The following is an 18,632-nucleotide window of genomic DNA, read 5'->3' as shown; positions in this document are numbered from 1 at the left end:
TAGCCGTTGGAATTGTCTCGTAATGTAACAAGTCTGCGCAACACCACCGGGGGGTCGACAGGCGTTGGAAGAAAGAGCTTAGGCATGCTGAGAGGAAGTGGCAAGAGGCATATGTGATCGGGACTAGGAAAGCTAAAGGTTGGGAGCTTGAATTGCGTGGACCATGGCCTGGACTACTTCCTGGGCCTCTGGACCATTTGTTGGAAGAAAGAGCTTAGTTTCGTTCATTAGTTGTTGTAAGTATCTTACCTTTTATGCTTGTTTGTCATATTTTTTGGGATTTATTATCTATCAGTTACTATTCACTTTCATGTTCAATACCTATAACTTTTTCATAAGGTGTGAGGATATTTTTCATAGGATATAGATGTGTTTTTCATATATTGTGGAGTGTGGAGTGATGAATAGTAGCTGATAAATTTTTTATTACGGGAATCATGGATATATCCTGTCAGGAGATTAATTGTGAATTTTATGCAGAAAATTTCAATTCAGTTGCTCATATTTTCTCTCACATTCTTCCATTTGGTCTGGAGGACTCTCCCGTTGAAGTGAGATTTCCGTTTAAATCTGTTGGTGTATTACAAGTAATTAAGGTGGGGTTAATGGGCAAAATGTTTTCTTTGTCCCTAATTAAGGTGGGATTAATGGATTAAATTTAGCCGTTAGCTGTTCATAATTTTTAAGTGAAAGATGAAATGCAAAGACTACATGTATAGTATCCTTTTACACTGTAAGTAATTTTATGTTCTAGGAAATTTTAGCCGTTAAATTCTTAGTAATTTTGTATTTGTGAAAAAAATCATTTAGGATTAATTTTATTTTTCAGAAAAGATGATTTCATTCATAAACTTCATATTTTTTTTTAATTAGTTTTCCCGAAAAGGAAATTACTAGTTATACACAAAGAAGTTGGCAATCATGCAGATGGTTTCCCTCGTGATGTTACTTTGAAACACAAGAAAACACAAGGGGGAAAAGGAAATGAAAATGGGAAGTTACTACACACCACACCACAATTTAATCATAGCATGAAGCACCCATTTAATTAGAAAGGGACGATAAGTTACTGTTCTGGACAATATAGTGTGTTTGAAAGACCCAAAAGAGTTGCCAAGATCCTTTGGATCAATTGATAACACCTTAATTTTTCACTAAGAGAATCAAAGATCGAATCCCCGTCCCATGTATCAAAAGAAGAAACACCCGAGTCATCTAACAATCTTTGTGGTTATAATAAGGAGGAAATCTTCATGACATGTCCCTCTTTGCAGCACAACTAAACAATCCATCCATAGATCTTAGACTATCTAACATCGCAATGCATGGGAGGCTAAACCCCAATAACAAAACCCAAGCTGGATTCCACACCCAAAAGATTTTTGTTCTATCTTTTGATGTAGATGTAGTAGTGTCAACAGATCCTGGTGCTGCTGCTAATACTTACTTTGAGTGAACAACAAAGGATCCGTTCTGATTCCAATAACAACAGCAAAATCTCTCAAGAGCTAAGAAGACTTATGCAATCAAGCTGCTGAACATGGGAGCAACCTATGGATTCTGGAGACATTTAAAACTAGGAACAAAAGCTAGCTAAGCAACGATATATTCAAATGTTCTACAATCTCCAATTCAGGAATTTGGTGAACTCTACACCCAAGTAACCATCACAAACAATCAACACAGCCATCTTTGGCATTTGCATCTCAGCCAACACCAAGGAGTAGAAGCTAGTTCTAAATTTGACTTAACTAGATGGTTATGTGAGAGATCTAGCCAAACATGACATTGAATTGAAATTTACTTAAAGACTGTTGAATCATTCAGATTTTTACTTGCTGGCTAAGATTTTGGAGGTTGACATTTATTTGGTTCTTTGCTCTTTGGATCTCAATGGATTAAATTTGGAAAGTACCAGGCATAGTACATTTAAAATTTATTGTATTCTTGGAAAAATTCCAGATGATAAAGACCCATATCAGCTTTTAATCTTTATTTTTTTCAGCCATTGAAGTAGAGTAGAGTTTTCCTTGCTGGTATGTTTTGTGGGGGAGAGTAGCCATACAATGCTTCAAATGGACTTGTCCCAGTAGAAGAGTGGGCTGTAGTATTGTAGTACCACTTGCCCATTGGAAGCCACAAACTTCATTCGTTTTAATAGATTGAAAGAAGTAAGGTTCTACCATTGAGAGTCTTACTAAAGTAAGCAATAGGCTGCCCTTCCTGCATCAATACTGCCCCCAAACCAGTGCCACTAGCATTAAATTCAATTGTGAAACTCTCACAGAAATCAGGTAGCTTTAGCACAAGTGGTTGTGTAATATATTGCTTCAAATTCAAAAAGGTTGCATTTGCCAACCTAGTCCATTCAAAGGAGTTCTTTTTTCAGCAATGATGTCAAAAGGGCTGCAATAAAATCATAGTTCTTAATGAATTTCCTATAATAGCCAATAAGCTCAAGAAAACCTCTGAAAGACTTCAAAGAGGTAGGAACTGGCCACTCTAACATTAATGAAATCTTAACTGGGTTATCTCTTACTCCAGTGCCTGAGATCAAGTGCCCCAAATAGTCTACTTCAGCTACCCCAAATTGCACTTAGACAACTTAGAAAACAAAATTTGCTATTTGAAAACTTCCAGAATTGTTTTCAAATGCCTTAAGTGATCAGAAAAGTTCTTCTCAAACTTCCTTAAAGGATTAAAAACATCATTCATTAGTCCTTGGAAGATGACAATGGCATTAGTGAGCCCAAAAAGAATTACTAGAAATTTATAATGACTCTCATGGATCCTAGACAAAGTGATTTGACTCTCATGGGTTCTAGAAATTTCCTCACTAGAAGGACTGGTGATGAAAAAGTGATTTGGCTTGGCCTTATAACCCTTGATTGTAAGAGATCCTAGACAATTTTTTCAATCTTAATTTTCTGATAGTAGGGATATCTGCAAGGCTTAACCGCGATAGGAGGGGTCCCATCCTTAAAGGTGATATGATGATCACAAGACCAAGGGGGTGGTAATCTAGTTTGTTCCTAAGAAACCATATGAAACACCTTAAGCAACTCAGCTACTTCCTATTGAAGGCTCCCAACTTTCCCATTATCTTATGTAGGAACTAACTGTAGTAGCCATCCTTTCTTCATCATAGAAGATAGCCTGAACAACTTACTTCCATCTTCCATAGAAGGAACCCCAACACAAAGTCCTTGCGACACTATACTCCTCCCCCATACACTTGAACTCCATAGTCATCTTCATAAAATCTTGGATGATGGGCTCGAGTGTTCTCAACCATTGAACCCCAAGGACAATATCACAACCCCCAATGCAAGTAAATTGAAAGAGAAGGGAGATTTGTTACCTAAATCTTAAAATTGGGTTCTTCACACCTTCCTTTACGCAATAGTTTTTCCCCATTAGCTACTTTAAGTTGCAAATTAAGCCCTTCTCTAACCCTCAGCTTAGCCAATTGTGCAACCTTGGGATCCAAGAAGTTATGTGTGCTACCAGAATCAACAAGAATGACTACTGGATGTGCACCAATCACCCATATTAACCTCATGGCGTTAGGGTTGGGACAACTAGAAATAACATGTATTGAGATTTTTAGATTCTTCTTTTGTTTTTCTGTTATGTCTATCCCTGGTATCACAGGAACATCTGTAACACCCCATATTTTAGTGTATTTTTATTGAATTATTATTTTTATTAATTCCAAACTTTATTCTCATGTTTTAAAATTATCGGATATTTTAAATGGTTTATTTTATGATCTTTAAATTGTGAAAATTAATTTGTTATGTTTTCTTAATATATATTATTGTGATGCATTTAAATTGTACTTTATTTTAAATTAATTGATTATGAGATTTAATTATTTTATTTTCATTGTATCATTACGTTTAAATTATTTTAATTAATTTGCTGTTTTAAAATCATTTTCGTTGGATCATTTTTTATGACCCAAGATGTAAGGATTGGACCTCATTTCTTTTCCCCACTTTTCTTTTTCTCTTTCTCTTTTTCTTTCCTCTTTCTTTCTTTCTTCCTCTGCATTTTCCTTCCCGCGCGACAGCCTCCCTCTCTCTCCCTGTGCGTCCGCGTCGCCTCACCCAGCCCACCGCCACGGCGCCACCGTGGCCCACACCGCCCCTCCCTTCAGCTCCCCCATCGGCCGACGACACCACCCCACCAATCCCAGCCCCTATCTAACCATCGTTAGCCTCCATGAACCACCCAAAGCTGCGGCCTTCTCTTCGTTCTAGCGCCGCCGTCGCACCACCTCCAGCCACCATTTCTTTACTACTTCATCATCGACCTCATAGCAACCCAATGCACCCAACCCCAGCTCCGATCCATCACCGGTGAAGCACAACCAATCCCATTTCCGATTTGGATATTTTTGGCCTAAAACCACCCTTTGCGCCGTCATCTACGGCAAACCACTACCACCACTAGCTTCACCGACATCCCTAAGCCCTACCCTATCAATTTCGGGTCTTGGATTGTCTCCGTTCAAAAGTGAGTTTTTGAGACCCACCGCCATAGTGCATTTGGCACTGTTCTGTTGCTGTGTTGTTGTCTCTTGCACCTCTGTGATCCTCCGGAAATTATTATATAGCACTGTAAGTATTTTTCCAAAAAACTATCGTGATTTAAATATATTTTTGCACTAACTCATATTATTGTGATCTGGTTGGACATGCCGGACTGAGTACGAGGAGTTCAGAGGTCGGATGGATTGTGGATGGAGTTGTGTGTTTGGTTGGTATTGTGAAATGTTGGTTGTTGGTATGGTGTTGTTCATGTACATGGCATATTGCACGCATGATCATGTTTGTAAAGGAAACTGGGTTTTTGTGTACATTCATTCATGTTCATGTATTTCATGAAAATCGGATTTTCATGTGTTAAAGGATTTTGGGTGCGTGTGTATCACGACCCCAAGCCGAGATGGGGTATTAGCTCGGTGGAGCTCCTCTGGTCACTCGGGAGTTGAATATGCTGAGTGACGTCACTCTCATCGAAAGCCTCTGATTTGGAGGAGTTTGGCAAAACTCAAAGTATTGGGTTACCTTGAAAACCCAACCGGCTAGATTACTCTCATCGAAATTGGGAAACTCCAAATGTACTCCCCTTAGTAAAAAACTTCTATCATCTAGAATCACTACTCTCAATTCTTGAATTACTTCACTAGGGGATTAACACAATGATTCTCAATCAAGGTATGTATCATATCAGTCATTTGATCACTCTCCAAGTGCTCCTTCAGAGCAATGGAACGAGTGTCTTCCACCATGAGAGGATCAGCCTCTCTGATACCAAATGTTATGGGTGTTCTTGGAATGTAATAAAATGGTGGAAGCAGAGAAGAAAGAAGTAAAAGAATGGAACTGGAAAATCAAGAATTGAACCTATTTTGAGGAAAATCCCAACTCCTTCATACAATTCAGATTACACATTACAGCTCATTCTATTCTTCCTTTCCCACCACTTTCATACAATTTACTATGAATACAGGCTCAAAAAGCCCCGTTAAACTAAAAACTATTCATATAGCTAAAACATTCATTTTATTAAACTCTAAACACTTCATTTTATTAAACTCTATTGTGGTGTTTTACCTTTAGCCCCATACTTCTTTTTGCTTGCGTTAATACATCTTCTCCCATGAAAAACTCCACTCCTTCAACTTTGTATGCTCTAGCATCCATAACAATTAAAGTGCATGTCCTCAGAGGTCAAACTAAACGCTTAATCGTTGCGAATGAAGCTATGAATCCCTTGTTCTCATCACACAATGAGAGATTCAAAATAGTCGTTACGCCGTATTCTTAAAGCTGAGGATCGGCTGAAGAGACCAACGAAATAAACGACAAAGTGGTGTGAGCACTAGAGGGCTAGGGTTAGAGGAGAAAAAGCTTAAAATGCTTGGGCCCTCAGTTTCGCCTGAATTTTTATTGGGTTGACAATGTTCAACCCAATTTTAAGATCAACCAAACTTTACCCAAGTGGGCTAGGACCATTATATTTCTGCACAGGCCGAATCTCATTACCATACCCTTACAAAACGCCCCTTATTGTCCTTCTTATCATAGACTAGTCCCCCGATATCCTATACATTCTCCACATCATCTTCATTAATTGGAAGTAGTTTCCATTCTGCTTCGTAAGCATTCTACAATCAATTACCCCATGGTGGGGCTCTCTGTATCTGAAACTGGTATTTGGATTCTGGCCTTGTGTTGATTAGGGAGCATGGCAAGCCTCTTAAGGACAATATCCTCAAGTATTCTAAATACTCTCATACTGCAGGTCGCCTGGTTGGCTGCTTCTCCATTATTTGAGCATGCTAATTGACTTTCGAAATTGTCTAAATAAAATTGAGGCTGAGGATATCTTGCAAGGACTTCCATAACCCACCCAAGTACCATGCCCTAAGTATTATGCCACCAACTACTCTTCAATCTCAGACAAATCATTTAGAGCCACCAATTTGTAGAATTCCTCCTAGTAATTATCAAATGTCCTTGCCTCTTGCCTTAATGTGTGCAACCATTGGGATAAGACTTGAGTGTAATGGTTACCCTTTTTTACCCTTCATCTACTTATTCATCTTCTCCTTATCCCTAATATTGGGCTTGTCTTGTTTATATAGAGATTACTTTAGCTACTCCCACTAAGCAGATGCTCGAACCTTCAACTTGATGCCGACCAGTTTCACCTTCACATGATCTTGGACCTTTTTGGAATAGAAAAAAGTGGGGCACATCTAGGATTAATATAAAAAAATCCACTTCTTCATGGTGTGCCCACTTTTTTTCAAAGAAATCACATTGGCCTTGCATATGTTAAGAATGAATCTAGCATTACCCCTAGCCTATAAAGTACTAGAAAATCCTGATAAGTCAACTCTAAAGACTAGATATTGATGGCATTCCTCCTGACCACGATGCTCCTGTAATAGAGCATGGTTGTGATACAGGTTTTCGAAAGTGGAGTCAGAATCATGGTCATTTATTTAATCCTCCATGTCTTACACTGCTAGAAAATAACATGAACCCACCAACCTATTAATGGGAAGCAACAACAATCATTGAAGGGAAGAATGTGTTAGACCTAGTTCAGCTAAGAAAAACACAGTTTCTCCATCTACATTATAACTTTTTAACATTAGTCCAAATCATACCTTATCAAACAAGTCAGAATGTGGACACATGAATAATGCTCTTAAAATCACAACAAAATTCATGAACATTTTTATCTAAAGGTGGAGAAGGTACGGGTTTTATGTCAAGTGGATACAAAGTTAAAAAGGACAAAGGGATAAAGAATGTATTGAACTTTTTTTTTTTAAAAGTCGCAAGTTAAAAATATCATACATTTTTAGATTATTTGGAAGGGAGAGATAAGAAAGTAGTTATTTCCTTGATAAATCTAACACAATATATGCTTGTGGACTAGTTCCTAGTTTTTTACATTTATTACGAGCTAGTGATTGGGAATAAATTACTATGATATGGTTGTAACAAAAGTGGAAGTTGTGAAAGAATTTGTTGGAAATATGTATTATATTCTTAAGCTCGGTCAATTACAAGAAACATTGTTCTTCATCTTGAATTTTGTCATCTCCAGTCACACTAACATTGTTGCATTTTAAATAATTTTAAACGTCATCAAGTAGGTTTTAGCTAAGTATTTGACTTAAAATATGTCACATCAATCAATGTGGCTGAAGATAGAATAAAGAGTAGCATTGCTCATTAATCACACACTAAGTGGAAAAAATGAAAAGTTAGTAGGTACTTTAGAACTTTTGACATAACTAATAATGCTAGCGAGTGTTCCTTTATTCTTTCCTCTGAACAATGCACGTGAATGTTGAAAGAGATTGATAACAGTAGGGGGTAGAGCATGAGATTCATATCGAAGACATTCCACATAATTAAAAAGGATGTTTTTCTATTGCCATCAGCTTATGGAGCACATTCTGAAATCATAAACAAGCTACAATATCAACTTCTATGGTTATGTTTTTCCTAAGAGAAGCAGTATAAACAAAGAAAGCTACCTTGGAAAGCACCTTGCTCTTTCGTATAAACTTCCAGGAGAAATGATTAAGATTATGATGTGTCAAAGTCATGTACAAAGATCAAACAACAAACATTTTACTCCCCGAATGAATCCAAACCATTTTATCTTCCTTGTCCATACAAATACTAGATGCATACAACAAGCGAAACAACTCAAAAATATCCTTGATTTCCCAATCTTGAGCCACTCTAAAAAAACGAACATTCCAACATAAAGAGGGGTCAAAGCTATCCAAAAGAGACAACACCAAGGCCTCCTGGTCATGCACCTTCTGGAAGAGGCCAAGCTACCCAATTTTGAGAGCCTTATTAGCACACCAATGTCATGCCAAATTTTGGCTCTGGATCCCTCACCAACTACAAATATGAAGTGAGTAGAAAAAACCTCACATCCATCCCTAATATTTTTCGACAAGCCCCACCATGTGCACCTCTCACTTCATTCAAACACCAACCCCCCGAAGTACTCCCATTCTTAGAATCAATAACAGGCCTCCACTGTCTCTCCTTCCTAATGACACTAATGTAACCACTTCTTAAGAAAAGCCTTATTAAAAATTCTTAGCTTCTAAACATTCAACCTCCCGCTAGAGATAGGGGAAAAAACGTTATCCTAACTAACTAGGTAAAACTTAGCCTCATCCCTGATTCTACCCCATAGAAAAGTACGAAAAATCTTCTTATTCCGGTTTGCCATACTTGTAGGTAAAGTAATAAGGGTATGAAGTATTTAGGTAGGTAAGAGCACTCTTTTTTAAAGACACTTGTTCTTCCTTTTGAAAAATACATCATTATCCATCATGTTGACTTCCTTGATAGCCTTCGTCTTAAAAGTAGCCCCCCAATGGGAAGACCAAGATAAATGTTGGTAAATATCTTAAAACCAAAAAAACTTGTGAAAGTTCTTATATTGTGTATTGAACCAATTGGAACCATTTCAGACTTTGCAAGGTTCACCTTTTGGCCAAAGACATTTTCAAAGGAAAGCAAGAGAGCCCTTAATGAATGAAGGTGATCATTATTAGTATCACAAAGAGGTAGGGTATCGTCTACTAAAAGAAGATGGAAAACATTGGCATGATTGTTAGAGCATCCCAACAAAAATCTTGGTAAAAATCCTCCGCAACAGAAGCCTCCAACAATCTACCAAGGGCATCCTAACAACAAGAAAGCAAAAAGGAGAATTTTGGTCCCTAAGACCTGTTAAAGAAACAAATTCTTATTTCATTCATGAAAATCGAGAAGCAAGCGTTAGAGACATAATGTTTGATCTAACCACACAATATTTTCCCAAAATTGCAATTGCCAAGCAAGTAAAAAGTATGAAGTATTGCACTATGTCATATGTGGCATATATGTAAAACTTTAAGTGTGGTACTATTTTACTGCATTAGGAGGTATATTATTCTTCATGAATATATCTATATCTTGTAGCACATACCTGGAAGGACATTTATAGGGTTTAGGGCACACTTTGTGGAGGTATCGTCCCGTTCGAGCACGACATAAAGGATGATGGTATCTCACAAGTTAAGCTTTATCGGGTAAAACTCTCTCTTGAACATGACAACTCAAGATGCATCCAGTTAGTCTCCCTAAACGATGTGTTTTACCTAGTTACAACCATTCCACACCTTCCTTCATGTGGGCATCTCACGCATACCTTTTTGGTTGACTCAGAGACCTTTCCTCGTCCATACTGCACACTTTTACCCAATAGTTATCAAGCAAATTCTTGCCGCACATGATGGCAGGAACTTTCATTATGCCAGATTGCTCTTGTATGTTTTATGGCAATGTCTTTAGTCCTACTAGCATAGAGCTCATGTCCTATTGCCACAGAACTCATTCTTCCTTTAAAGAGGGCAACCCTTACCCTTTCTGACACAAAATGGAAGAAACCTTGTGCCAAGTGTGAGAGGCAGCGCGACAGACCTCACGCTTGATACTCCTTCACTCGTCTTGATAAGGATGAGGCCATTCCCTAGATGTGAAAATTCATCGCCTTTTCGAAGGTAGAAGAGAGATCTACTAATTGCTTCCCCTGATAAATGTTGACTGCCTGGTGGATGTTATTGGACTGGGGCCTTAGTATTTGAATTCACTCCTATATCCCACTTTCTTTGATCCAATTCCTAACTTAATCCCAGATCCTCTTCTAGATTTTCTCTCGGGCTCTTTGTTTGAGAGATTTTCTCTGTTGGCATTACCATCTTTGCTACCCCCAACAGTTCAATCGAAGTGGTCGAGATTGACAAGGGGGACACACTAGACATTCTCTAGGAGAGTGTGCCTTTGGGAGTTGAGTCCTAGGTTCCTATAGCAGTTCCCGAGGAACATGTTGTAGCTTTGGTAGAAGATATCCCGATGGGCATTGGCACTGATGGGCATAATGCCTTTACCAAAAATGGAGATCTCAATGATGCTCCCATTAACCTAGTTTTCAAGGGTATGGGTGAGGAATCTGAGCACTTGCCTAGACTATCTTTCATGTATCTCGATCATGTTGGATCTGACAACTCTACTTCTAGCATCAGAGGTGTTGGCATGAATGATTCGCACCCTGAGATTTCTCCTCAATGAGCAGCTCCTTCCCCAATGGTCCCACTTCTCACTTGTCAGTCAACTTCAACACAAATCTGTTCAATTATATTATTACTCAAGTTAGCTTATGTACCTCATTCAGGTTTTGGGACGACTGCATGTCCATTATTGCTTGGACCTTCTTCAGATTTTCTTCAAGTCCCTTTTCTGACACAATGAAACTTAGGAAACTTCCCCTACTCTACACTGAACACACACTTTTGTTGGATTGAGCTTCATCTTGTATCACCTTAATATGACGAAGTCTTCTCTTAGATTCACTATGTGTTGGCTGCTCTTCTTGCTTTTGATGAGCATCTCATCAACATAAACCTTCATATTGTGCTCAATTTGTTTTTTGAACATGAAGTTCACCAAGTATTGGTACGTCACCCCAATATTCTTAAAGCCAGACGACATAACTTGGTAGTAGTAGAGTCCTTTGACGATGACGAATGATGTCTTTCTCAAGTCATTTTCACATTGATCTGGTTGTACCTCGAGTATGCATCCATAAGACTTAGCATCTTGTACCCCACCATTGAAGCCACTATCAAATCTATCCGCAGCAAGAGAAAACTATCATTGGGGCTAGCCTTTTTTAAGTCTGTGGGATCCACACACATGCAGTACTTTCCGTTTGCTTTCTTCACTAGCATCAAGTTCAACAACCATTTGGGATAGTGAGACTCCTTATGAACCCAACTTTGAGCAGGTGTTTTGTTTCCTACATTATCGTAACATAATTCTCAGTGCATAAACTTCTCTAATTCTGTCTAAATTTCTTTGCCGACACAAAAGCAATATTCCATTACTCTAGGTCTATCCCAAGCATGTCTTCATGGGTTTGCACAAAGATGTCTTCATACTTGACCAAAATTTGTCTTAGCTATTTCCTAAGATCCACCCTCATACGTGTTCCAACCCTCGTAGTAGCTCTTGTTCACCTGGGGTACAAGGTGATCAGCTCTAGAGGCTTGGCTACTTCACCCTGTTTGAATTCATTCTCATCCCAGGTCTCGATTGCTCAATCGATGAGCTCAAGTGGCAGTAGATTGGCAACTTTAATACCCTCTTCACCCCTTTGTCCTTTTCCAAATTGCGCATGACGGGGATGCCTTGGTGTTGGCTCTTTCGGATAGATCTAGCCACTCTTTATGGTCGAATATTTCTTTTATTATAGTAGCTCAAGATTGGGAGACTGGGGCTATCTCTAAGTTGTTCTGGTTGTTGTAAGCTTCGAGTATTTGTATGGATTAAGCAGATAAAATGGTTTGGATTCATTTGGGGAGTACAATGTTTATTGTTCGATCTTTGTACATGATTTTGACACATCATAATCTTAATCATTTCCCCTGGAAGTGCATATGGAAGTGTAAGATTGCTTTCTTTGTTTGGACTGTTTCTCATAGGAAAAACATAACCATGAAAAATATGAAGAAGTGAGAGCTTATTATTATAGACTTGTGTTGTTTTTGTAAAAGAAATGGTGGCATAGTGGATCATTTGTTACTTCTTTATGAGGTGGCCAAGGTCTTATGGGATGAGATTTTTAGTAGGATCGAACTTGAGCGGGCAATGCCTAAGAGGGTGGTGGATCTTCAAGATAATTTTCAAATTGCTACAGTGTGGAATATGATTCATTAGGTTGATTTTAGGTTTAAATATCGATATACATGACTAATTAGAAATTTATGGGAGTACGTGACTATTTTATAGGTGACGATCGATTTTTGTTCAATACAGCCGTGGATAAATTCTGATAAGTTAAGAAGTTCAGGTAAGCGAGGTTCCTATACTAGACTTTACATTAAAATAAAATGAGTTGAGGTTATTTTTTAGAAACTATACATATTTGGTTATGAAAAGGAATTTGAACTACCTCAGTTATTTGTTCTGCATTACTCATGAGATTCTGTTTGAGAAGAAAGTATTTTCTGTCATGATTAGTGTAGACATGAGCTTATTTTTGACATTCTGTTTCTGAATTATGCAAAAGAGGGCAAATATGAAATTTTGTGCATAAATTACATTTTTGTAGTCTGATTTTGTTCTATTCTGAAGATGTTCTGTACTCTGATATGATATGATGTGATTTCTATAAACCTTTGGCATAACAATTTGTTTCTGTTTCTATTCTGGTCTGTCCTTACCACGGGTGTAAAACTGTGGCCTCTATTCGACTTGGTACTAACTTTTTCTATTTCTGGTGCACCCACTTTGGAAACAAAGTGGTTTTCTATGTGGTCTTTCCTATGTGCACACTCAGGGCTTCGAGAATGAATAAGGGGAAGATTCACATTATGTTTCTGCTCAGTTAGCTACCGGGGTTTGCACAATCCTACCACGGGGGTTAAACATGGTCTCTGTTCTGATATGATAAGATAAGATGAATATGTTCAGTTATGCTCTGCCAAAAGAAATTTTGCATAAGAATGTTTTCTGAAAGTTTAGTTCTTATATTTTTGGTAATATGTTATGATGTTGCATTTTGAAAACAACTATTCTGATTCTGCATTCTGAAAGAAAATATTTTGTTTGGCATTCTGAATTCTGATAAATGCTCATGTTTACACACTAGTATATGTTCTCTGCTTACTGAGTTGTTGATAACTCACCCCTTATTTCCAAATATTTTTCAGATAATTTTGATGGTTCAGCTAGAGAACAAAAGTATGAAATTTTACTAAGGTTTGATTATCGTAGTGGAATAAGTGCTTGAGGGCACAAGTTCTTATTTGAGAGTTGTAGTTAGTAAATTGATTTATTTTTCGTTATTTTGATTTGATGAATTAAGGATATTTTCGAGTCTTTGGAGAGTTTTTAATTTATGTTATTGAGAATTTCTTTGTTGTCCCTATGAAGAAACATAGATTTTTGGGTTGAGTAAATGAATTAATATTTTATGAAGTTTTCTGGATTTTATAGTTATGTTATTGAAGTTGATATTAAGTATTAAGAGCTAACTCTCTGGACCTCCGGGATCGGGGCGTTACATTGTGATTGATGAGGAATGCAACTCTTCATTCTATCTTCAGCCATATTGATTGATAAGGAGTATTTTAAGTCAAATATTTAGCTAAAAGCTACTTGATGACTTATGAAATCATGTAAAATGTAACACATTAGTTAGTATGATTGGAGATGGTAAAATTCAAGATGAAGAACGATGTTTCTTGTAATTGACTGAGCTTAAGAATAGAATACATCTTCTCAACAAAATTCTTACAAAACTTTCACTTTTGTTTCAGCCATATCATAGTAATTTTATTCCTAATCACGTAATTAATGTAGAAAACTAAGAACTAATCCACAAGCATATATTGTGTTAGCTTTGTCAAGGAAATGGCTATTTCTCTTATCTCTCTCTTCCAAATAATCTAAAAATGTATGATATTTTTAACTTGCTGCTTTTCTTTTTTAAAATTTGAAGGCATTTATAATGCAACGTATTAGTTAGTATTACTGGAGATGACAAAATTCAAGATGAAGAATATCTCCTGTGATTTATGGGGCATACAATAGAATATGCATTCCCATGAAAATTCTTTGACAACTTCCATTTTTGTTACAGGAGCATCAAGATCATGAGGAACTACATGGATATCTAGGCCTCAAAGTTGACCTATCACAATTTTCTAGTAAACTATATAGCTTGAAGGTAATACTAGATATAGTTCTAGGGTATGCAAGCTCAGAGCAATCCATTTGAAAAAAGTGGAGTCCACTATAAAGAAGTAGATTTTTTCATGTGAGTCTCTTCATGGTGCCTCACTTTTTTTTAGTTACAAGGAGTTTCAAGATCGTGTGAAGGTGAAGCTAGTATATCATTGGAGACTGATTGTAGAAAGCTTGAAAATCAAAAGGTGAAATGCTTCTGAGTAATGAAGATGACATAGAGAATGTATATCATATTGCAAGTCTAGTCTATGATAAGGAGAACAATAAGGGATGTTTTGTAAGGTAATGATAATGAGATCTTGCCATCAAGAAAAACTTGTTAGACTCCAAAAGGTGATTTGGGGAAAGACTAGTTGAGCACAAATATTTTCCACACTACTTAAACAATTTCTAAGAAGGTTTACAAACTCATTATTCACAGTGGCAGCTGTGAAAACATGGTGAGGTAGTAGCTCAAAGGCTGCAAACAGGTAGTGAGGTAATGGTAGATAGGAGGTAATTGGTTTCTCTTTCAATTGGACGTAAATATTTCAATAATGTTTAGTGAAACAAAGTATCTATGGATGCTTTTCACTTTTTGTTAGGCAAGCCTTGGTAGTATGAATGGAATTGTCTCATGATGGGCAAAATAACACCTATTCCCATAGCACCAAAGGTGGTTTTGGCACCTCACATAGAAGAATTTGTCCCTGTTCTAGCAACATATAAGAAAACCAATATCCTCTCTTTGTCTACATTGTCTAGATTCTTGGAGGAAGTAAAATGGAAGGCATGATGTATGCCTTATTGCCATGTGATAGCAACTTACTAGCAGAGGTGCAACATATATTGTTTGAGTATGTTGATTGATGCCAGAAGATTTGCCTCATGAGTTGCCATTAATGAGAAGCATACAACACCAGAAAGTGGGAACATTTAAGAGTGAGAGGAACTGAGAGAGGCAGATGTGAGTTTATGCAAACTTAAAATTTTGATGAAAGACTATCAACATGAACTTCCCCCTAACTCTCTTTCCTCCTCTTAATTAAGTAAAATATTTTGGACATTTTATGAGGAATTTTAATAGCAAAAATGGGGATGGACCTTCCTATAGTAGAGAAACTAATGCTCGGGCCAGAGGCTATCATAAAAAGCCATGAAGCTTCCATGTGGCTACCATCCCTTTTTCAGAAGGGAGTAGCAAATAATGAGTTCCAAGACACCCGTGAATTCCACACCTGAGGTTCCATTTAGTTGGCATATGCAAGAATTTGTATTGATTTTTGCATGGAGAATTCCTTTCAGCACTTCAGCATGACTAATTTTACTACCATTTGTGGGACATTGTTCCTGTATGATAAAACTGCCTTGTTGATATTAGTCCACATGTATGTGTGTGTGTGTGTGAATTGCCAAGATATGCATGACCAAGGTATCAAATGGATATTTATTTATGTTGATCTTTTGTAGGAGTTGCTAAGGAAGGAAGGCGAATCCTCAGCGTGAGTTGTTTCAGTTGTAATCCATAGCATGTATCATTTTGTAGCTCTAAGTATAGTTTAGACAGCATTGCATTCAAGTTGGTGAGATTTGTGTAGGGCATGAAAAGATATTTATGTAAAAAAAAAAAAAAAAGGCAAGGGTTTATTTAAATCCCTTGAAGTCCAAAGATTATTTTATTATTTTTTTCTTGATCAAGTTGCATTGATAATACAAAGGAATCATAGGATGTGAGTACATTGTTTATAATACGGAAATGGATGATCTTTTCTTCTGTGAAAATCAAGTGAACATGGGTATCTAGATGAGGGGAATGCTTTCATGCAGGTTGTTTGAAGCTTCCCATTCTGCAACCCGATGTACGCATTAATTTTGGAATTGATGTATTTTTTAGTTGTCCCAACTTTCAAAAGCTTGCAACAAGAACTTGGTATCTCTTGGTATGGATTCAATTGTCCAGACAACTGCGAGGTGGGGACTGATCATCATTTTCCCTTTTTTACTTTTGGACTGCAATGTGTGCAGCCATGGCTTCACCATGGTTTGTGTTTGAGTTGTTCATGAAACTAGCCTTCGGAGAGCCATATCAGATCTACATGTAGTAGCTACTGTGCTAACTGTTCTTGACACTGCTTCGTAGATCTACATCAAAAGACAGAACAACAATCTTTTGGGGGTGGAGTCCAGCTAAGGTATTGTGATTGGGTTTTAACCTCCATGCATTGCAGTGTTATTTGAAAACATCAAGGACTTTGGAAACAAAAAGATTTGGTTATGGGTTGGTGGAATTATGGATTTGTTGGGATGGTGGTTTATTAGACCACCGGCACACTGGGCAATTTAAATCATGCAATATCAACACATCTTTGTTGGTTAGCTTTTTCATTTTTCTTAGTGAAGTTGAAAGCTCCACAAAAAAACCGTTTGCGGAACGAAAAATTGCGTGGACCAGGCTAGTAGCCAATGAAGTAACATTAAAGTGGATGGTGGTTCGTGCGGCAATCCAGGCTTGTCCGGAGGGGGTGGTGTGTTTCGAGACTCTCATGCAAGGTTATTGCGGGGTCTGCTCATTTTTATGGGCATGCCACCAACACTGTTGCGGAGTGTCGAGCTTTTATTGACGGATTAAAGCTGTGTAATCAACTTGGTTTGAGGGACTTTCTGGTGGAATTGGGCTCGATTGTGATAGTATGATGGTTTCGCTCGGAAGTGTGTAAGTTTTGGCATTTATGGGACTTTTAGGAAGAGCACTTCATTTGTTTCGTTTGCTGAATGTTTGGTTGCAGATTTTCTTGCTAAGGAGGGTACAAAGGGTTGGAGTTTAGATTTTCAAGGTGAGGAATTTGGGGGGAGACGTTTTTGTAGCCTTGTACGTACTGATAAATGGGGTCTTCCCTAGATTAGGCGCTAGCCTTTTTTTGTTGCTATATTTGTGGCTTTCCTCTGCCTTAGTGAGGCTATTAATAAAGTTGGGGCTTTTGCCTCTCTTTCTTTTTTTTTTAATTAATATAAAAAAAAAAAAGAAAAAAAAAAGAAACCATCGGTTGGAAATGGCTTGTATCATCTCCAGAGAGTCCAAGATCTGTGGATGGATTTCGAACCATGGATTTTACTTGTGCTACAAAGAGGGATATGTTAAGGGGGCATGAAGATTGTCCCCATATTATGTCCACAAAGATTGTTTTAGATGAATCAAGGGTTTTTTTCAAACGACTATATTGCCAATATTAATTGTACTTATATTAATGATTGTCTGTCTCCTTGCTTCATGTTTTGATTAAATTGTCGTGTGGTGTGGTGTGGTGTGCTGTAACTTGCCCATTTTCTTTTCTTTTTCCCCCCTTGTGTGTGCTTGTGTTTCAAAGTATCATCACGAGGTAACCATCTATATTGATTGCCAAGTTCTTTGAGTATGAGACTTGTAATTTATTTTTTGGATAATTAAAAAAAAATACAAAAATAAAAGGAATGATTATGAATGAAATCCTCTGTTCTTTAGGATCTTGGTTGCTTAGTATGTGAGTGTTTGAATTCAATGTTCTATTTTTCCTCTTTTCAGTTTTGTCGGATGATTGGCCATTATATTGCCAATATGTGACCGTAGATGACCGCAACACTTTCACAAAAAAGAGCATAAAATTGGGTGAGAACAAAGCGCAGCCTAAAAGAGGAGAAAATGAGAGTTATTAGCCTTTTTTTGGATACAAAAATTTTATGTGCAGTCACTTTTACGTACTCTTTGTGCATTCCTCTAATGTGATTGGCTGCTTCAATTTAGAAAATCTGTTTGAATTCATATCAATCCAATGGTGAGAAACACCCAAAAATAAAATTAATCCTAAATGATCTTGTTCACAGATACACAATTACAAAATTACAAACAACTTAACGACTAGAAATTCCCACTACATTTCATATTTCACTTCAAAATTATGCTAAAATTAAAAAAGTAAACTAATGCTGGATATTTAAAAACAAAGAAAACATTTTGCCCATTAATCCCACCTTAATTACGAGACAATTCCAACGGCTAGAAAAATTAAAAAGCCCGGTGGATTATGTTTTTTTTTTCATTGCAATTAGTAACAACGGCTAGAAAATTTAAAAAGGATAAATAGGCGTTGGTTTTCATATCCGCAATGTTCCTCCATAATTGAGAAATCCTGTGCCTGTGGAGAGAAGAGAACTCAGGCTGAAGAATGATAGACGCAATCCATCTTTACATGTTTCTGTATTCTCTACATTTTTGGCTCTCTCTCTCTCTCTCTCTCTCTTAAGAACAAACAACAACAAATG

General features: G+C 37.3%; 1 long non-coding RNA gene across 1 annotated transcript in view; it reads left to right on the top strand.

Annotated features, from left to right (window-relative positions):
* Positions 1–18,475: 18,475 nt before the first annotated feature.
* Positions 18,476–18,632, top strand: part of LOC121241901 — a 70,330-nt gene continuing 70,173 nt past the window's right edge. The window contains exon 1 of the long non-coding RNA XR_005935835.1: positions 18,476–18,507. This is a non-coding gene — a long non-coding RNA (uncharacterized LOC121241901). The remainder of the gene's footprint in view (positions 18,508–18,632) is intronic.

The sequence above is a fragment of the Juglans microcarpa x Juglans regia genome, chromosome 8D (assembly GCF_004785595.1).
Source record: "Juglans microcarpa x Juglans regia isolate MS1-56 chromosome 8D, Jm3101_v1.0, whole genome shotgun sequence".
Classification (NCBI taxonomy): domain Eukaryota; kingdom Viridiplantae; phylum Streptophyta; class Magnoliopsida; order Fagales; family Juglandaceae; genus Juglans; species Juglans microcarpa x Juglans regia.
This window is presented reverse-complemented; position numbering and strand designations above follow the sequence as displayed.